At 41.1% G+C, this 6,483-nt stretch overlaps 1 long non-coding RNA gene across 1 annotated transcript; it reads left to right on the top strand.

Annotated features, from left to right (window-relative positions):
• Window positions 1-1,951: 1,951 nt before the first annotated feature.
• On the top strand, window positions 1,952-4,662 carry LOC110496535. The gene is made up of 3 exons (XR_002469564.2): window positions 1,952-2,357; window positions 4,229-4,368; window positions 4,484-4,662. It is a non-coding gene; the product is annotated as an uncharacterized LOC110496535 (long non-coding RNA).
• Window positions 4,663-6,483: the final 1,821 nt, after the last annotated feature.

Genomic DNA, 6,483 nt, shown 5'->3' with positions numbered 1-6,483 from the left:
GTAATGTGGCTGTATTGTCTCTCATGAGTTTCACAAACATTAATCAATGCATATCCGTAGCTTGTCTGGTTTCTTGACGATAACCATATTACTTATCCAGTCCGTAGGCTCGGTGACGGATATGATGTGGCCATCTGCTTCGTATTTGTCAAGCTGAGCCTTCGTAGCTGCTTTCATGGCCACTGGTACATTGCGGGGTGCACACTGGACAGGCTGGATTTCTGCGTCCAACTCAAAGTGGACTTCCCCAGGAACTGACTCGACCGGTGCGTTGAAGACATCATGGTACTTGCTTAGGAGTGTCTCCTTGCTCAGGGGCCCAGCCTGGACTTTGTCTATAATGTTAAGATCAGCTGGGATGGTGAAGTTAATAAGTCCAAGGCGCTCGCATGTAGAACCTGACAGTAATGGCTGTTGACTAGCTTCAACTATTTCAAACTCAAGGGTGTATTTCTGGCCACGTAAAACACACTCTGTCACAAACAGGCCTAAAGAGGTCATGAACTGGCCTGAATACAGTTTCAGCTTGGTGCTACTCTGTGTGAGTTTGTCTCTGGGCGCGAGCCTCCTTTTGTCTTTAAGGCTCATAACGTTGCATGTGGCCCCTGAATCTAGCTGGCATTGCTGTGGTTTATTATTAAGTAGCAGAGTGACAAACCATTTTTGTCCTTTTGCCCTCACTGCCCCTATGCACTCGCTAGCATATACATCCTCTGTGCTGTCGTTCCCTTCATCTGTGTTTGTTTCCATGGAGTGCACTTTACCCTCCTTTCTCTTGCTTTTCATGCAGACCCTTGCGAAGTGATTAGCTGTACCACAGGATTTGCATATTTTTCCATAGGCTGGGCAGTGTTCTTTTCCTCGTCCATGAGAAATGCCACAATATCGGCATGTATTGGGGTTGTCTACTGCAGAGTTGGCTGTAGTATTAGCATTAGCTGTGGCAAAGGGGAATTTCTTTACTGGCTGCCTGAATGTAGCATTTACATTGTCCGTATGTTGCCTTTCTAGCTCCATGGACCTCATCCGTATATCAGTAAGCTCTGCTGCACGGCATGTCTCCACTGCCAAGGCCAGCGTCAGGTCACGTTCTCTCAGCAAACGTCTGCGGGTGCCCTCATCCGTTATGCCAAGCACAATCGTATCTCTGATCAGTTCATCTCTTAAAGCACCATAGTCACATGTAGCTGCCTTTTCCCTTAACCTAGTGACAAAGCTGTCAATGGACTCCCCGTCCTCCTGTTTGCAACGACCGAAAACATAACGCCCGTAGATGACGTTCTTTGCTGGCGTAAAGTAATGTTCAAGAGCATCAAGAATAGCTATAGCGTTACCTTGCTGTGCTGCTGTTAGGTTCAGGTTGTGTTTGTATACGTGTCGGCATTCAGTTCCCATTATAGTCCTCAAAGTGGCAGCCACTACCTCATCTTCCTTTTCCAGAAGTCCCGTTGCTAGCGCATAGTCCTCCCATTCACCTCTAAACGTATCCCAGTTCGTGCTCCAATCCCCACTGAACTTCATAACGGCGGGAGGGGGAATGTTCGCTGCCATGTCTAACCGGTGCTAACAACACTGAAGCTAACTAGCAAACTCACTCTAGCTTAAGGCCAATTCCGGGCGAAATTTTACACAAATAAGCATTTGTTTGTAAACCAGAGCAGGTGACTCTAATTTGCGGAAAGCATGGTTAGTTATCCGACTCTGACACCATGTTTGAATGCTAAATGACGAGACAGAGGCATTGATGCGAGTAACCAGTCTTGTTCAGTACATCACAACACATCCGGGTATCTCAAGCACCCCGGTAAAACCCAAGAGTTGCAGTAATGAACATTTACCAACAGATGGCATCACTGTGCCATCTTCCACCCATAACAATCTCTCCTGTCTCCTCCTCCAAACCCATACGAGGAGAAAGTCAGAAGGGAGAGAGAGACCTATAACTTAGGAAGGGGAGGAGACTGAGGTTCGAGAGAAATGAAAGTAAAACTATGACCCTTTCTCAATTGTATACTCCTCGAGTCATCTCTCCTGTCTCCTCGTCTCCTTCTCCAAACCCATATGAGGAGAAAGTCAGAAGGGAGAGAGACCTATAACTTACTCATCCAATGGGTTTTGAGAAGGAGACGATGAGTGGGGAGAGAGGACGCGAGGAGTATGCAATTGAGCATCTCCTTATCACTAGGGTGCGGCAAGAGACGGGATGGGATAGACGGTAAACAACTTTTGTCAAATTGAAGTCGAACGATTTGATCCCCAGTCATCTCTAGCCTACTCATCAGGGGAGTCTAACCAACAGTCCAACGAACCAGTTGCATTTGATCTACAATCTTTAAGTCAACTATGGTTTTAACAGCGTGAGTATACCTTCTTTCTGCTACTTGCTTGCTTCTTCTATTCTGAGTTGCAGTTTTCTACTAAAAGGTAACAGAAATGTGTAGCTTTATTGATGTAGCTTTATTCACAGTTAGGTCTTGCCTAGTAGTGAACAGTCATATGTAGCCAGAGTGGTATTGTTTTCAAAACTCTTAGTACAAAAGTCTTAACTGATAACACTTGTGATGCCCACTTTCTGAAGTTCAGAACCTTTGATTGAGCATTCATTGGAGTTGAACACATCTTTCACCCCTGAATCATTCATGCAAAATCCAAGTTTCTCATGAAAAACATTTTGTTTAGTCATCAATACATCAGATAATAAGGTGGTTGCTTACATTTATCCTATTTCACACATGTACAAGTGTGTTTTATACACATGTGAATTTTTTGTTGTTGTTGCTTATCCTCCTCCGAGAGTGCTGTAACAGCCAGAGATAAACCATTATTGATGCTGGAGCTATTAGGGTCAAATGCCTTGCTCAAGGGCACATTGACAGATTTTTCACCTATTTGGCTTGGAGATTTGAACCAGCAACCTTTAAGTTACTGGCCCGATACTCTTAACCACTAAGCTACCAGTAAAAATATAATAGTGTAGCTTGGTTATGTACATTGTGCACAATCATTTCAAATGGTAGCACTTTCCAATTTGCCTTGGCCTTTTGAAGCACACTGGCTGATGGGACGGCAGGGTAGAGCGTTGGACTAGTAACCGGAAGGTTGCGAGTTCAAACCCCCGAGTTGACAAGGTACAAATCTGTCGTTCTGCCCCTGAACAGGCAGTTAACCCACTGTTCCCAGGCCGTCATTGAAAATAAGAATTTGTTCTTAACTGACTTGCCTGGTTAAATAAAGGTAAAAAAAAAATGTTTTTAAAAATGGAGAAGGATGCTGCAGTATTTACAGCCATATCCATATATGATTTGATTTGACCTTTCAACCCATTGTTCTCAATTGATACATTTATGATGTAAAAATATATCATTTTACAGTGGCTAGGGAAGGTCTACATACTCCTTGCGCAGCCTTCACATTTTGCTGCCTGGAATGTGTAACCCATGGTTAGGTTTTCAGAAGACTATGGCAAGTTTTTCTCTAACCTTTTACCTCTTTAACCGCCTACAAATGTCTGCACTGAATGAAATATGACCACTACCTTTTTAAAACCATGTCTATCTTTATTATTCCCCAAACACAATTCAACACAATCACACATTGCTTGTTTGTCTTGTAATCATTTTAAGCATCTTTTAACACAGGCTTAACACCTAACAAACACGTTGTACTTTATTAAACACTTTAAACATATCCCAGCGCTAATGTCTTGCATTACACCTGGGAAGAAAACAATTAAATTTGCTCAACTTGCCATTGAGTCAACCATTGGCTCAATTTACCTCAAAGGCAAACATTTTGAGTATATTAGCCCACACAGCTACAAGGATGCACTTTCATGCTAGGTTTAGGACCTCATATTTATGCTTATGGAGTCCCCAAATGATGTACAGAACAATCTTAAAATGATATACTTTAGTTTAGATACAAGCATCATGACACCTCTAACGCAATCAATTAATTTGTCTTTGTGAAAATCCGTTTTTTGGACCTAATTTGCTTTCCACTGTTTCCAGAGGCTTCTTCCTTCACAGACTCCATGAAACGATAACCTCTTCTTAAATATTTGGTCAAATTAATTCAATTTGTATATGGTTTCCTAGAAACAAGTGTGGCTCAACTTACCCCACTCTCCCCTACCACATGCTTGCAAAAATTGCACCAATGTGATTGAAATAAATATTTTCAACACTGTTTCATTTCAAGTTAAAGCAACTGTTCTCTTTCTCACCAGGCACTGGTTCACGTTAGGTGTTGGTCAATATGCCTTTACAATGGGAGCAGCAACAGTCTCCACGCCTGCTCTGTTGGGTCTGGGGGTAATAGCTGCTGTCACAGTTGGCTGCTATTACGTCTACAAAACTGGTCATGAGAGTAAGTCATCCTTCTTCTATTTTTGTGTACGTGTGATTATGGCAAAAATAGGGGTTGGACTCTCGCTCTCGATGGCTCTGCCCAGTCTGAAATAGTACTGCTTCTGTTGTTATAGAAGAAAAGGGTAACCAGAAGAACGCATGATGTGACCCCGCCCCCTGCTGGAGGATCCAGACATCACAGCAGAACTCCACAACGCTAGATAATCATAGTTTGTGTGTTTCAAGGTGTTGTTGTGTTGAGAACATGGAACTGTGTTAAAAATTAAATATGCAGTTGCATTTTCACATGTGATTATTATGATTCCTTTTACTAAATACAGCTACATTTCCCAAACAACTATTTAGGGCTGTAAACACAATGTCTACTTAGATACAAATAATGGAATTGAACATAAAATAAGTATGGATTAATACATATCATTTAGTTTGATAAATAAATAGGCAAGTTTTACTTATTTCTACAAATGATAAATGAAAAACATTAATTCAACAGCTTGAGTGTATGGAAGCACAAAACAAGGGTAATACATTATATCTGGTTCATTGACGTGAACTCAGCCTCTCTTCTAGTTACATCACAATGTATTACCTGGTGAAACTATAACTAGTGTCGTGTCTTTGGCATCATTCAACTGAAGACTTATTTTTATCAAATAAATTCTCTGTAATTATTACGTGATTAAACTAACTAATCATGTAACTGTGATTAACTAGGTAGTCGGGGGAACCAAGGAAAATATTCAGATTACAAAGTTCGAATTTTCCTAATATAACTTTCAGATATTTTAATATCTGATCAATTAGTCTTCTAATGAATTAATTATTCTTTACCTCAAGTTAGTCTCATTCCAAACGTTGTAAATTGTTGGTTATCTGCACGAACGCAGTCTTTACTATGAGTCATCCATATATCAATTGTCTTAAATCATTTATTTACTAACTAAATAATCACAGAAATGTATAAACAAACAAACAAACAGATATAGTTACAAGGAAATGATAGCAGAGTTTCCCTAGTGGGATAAACCGGTATCGCGGATTGGTGGACAAAAGGGAAGTGGGGGTCGACCGAGATAAAAGACACTACAAAGTTGATTATCATAACAATTGAAATGCTAATCCTTTACACATGAATGCTCACTCATTCGGGAATAATTGCAATCAATATATATATTTACGCTCAGTGTGTCGTTGTGATCTCTGTTAAGAAGCTAGTTTCTGTTGGATTGGTTGTCCGCCCTCTCGCTCTCTGCGGTGGTTAGAATGGCTAGTTCAGAGTAACATTCAGCAATGTTGTTATAGAATAGATGTTTCGGCGGTTGTCAGTCTTCTTTAGCCTTAGCCCTCTCGTGGTTATCGAGGTAAGCTGGTCTCTACTCAAACCTTAGCCCTCTCGTAATTGAGAGAAGCATGGTCTCTAGATAAATTCCCATGGTGGGGGTTATATTCAGAAGGGCAGAAAAAGGCTGTCCCATGACACCAGATCAATGTCTGTACTCATGGGGAGGGCCAATGACTTAGTTAACTTTAAAGGGAATTGGGTTCCCTTTCATTAAACAGTTTAAAATCACATTACATAAGTTCACAAATAGTTTAATCTTTACTCATTCATTTTACACAACAATTAGATGCAAGCCTCATAACTGAGACTCTCGTGTAAACAGGGTTATGGTAATGTGGCTGTATTGTCTCTCATGAGTTTCACAAACATTAAACGAATTGGACCGGTCATAGCTGGATTCTTCCCCGACCGTGTACACCTTCTCCAAAACATGTACATTGTTCAGTCCTCAAGTTCTATGTTGTGGAAGAAATTCCTTTGTTCTCCGTATAAAAACACACTCTTTCTCTATACTGTCTGGCCATGAGGAAGAATCTCCTCCAGGAACTTACGACCTGAGATAACAGCAGCCTGGATGTAGGAGAGAGAGGAATGGTGCTCGCTGTACCCAAAGAGGGCAACATCATGACACTAGGGAGGAGCTAGCCATCAGATTAGGTGTACGATTCACTTTGACTTTCACCTCTGCAGGCCGTCATTGTAAGTAAGACTTTGTTCTTAACTGACTTGCCTAGTTAAATATAGGTTAAATAAACACATTTAAATAGAACA

This window comes from Oncorhynchus mykiss, chromosome 18, assembly GCF_013265735.2.
Source record: "Oncorhynchus mykiss isolate Arlee chromosome 18, USDA_OmykA_1.1, whole genome shotgun sequence".
In the NCBI taxonomy this organism is placed as follows: Eukaryota; Metazoa; Chordata; class Actinopteri; order Salmoniformes; family Salmonidae; genus Oncorhynchus; species Oncorhynchus mykiss.
Note: the sequence above shows the minus strand (reverse complement) of the source record. Positions and strands in the feature narration are given on the sequence as shown.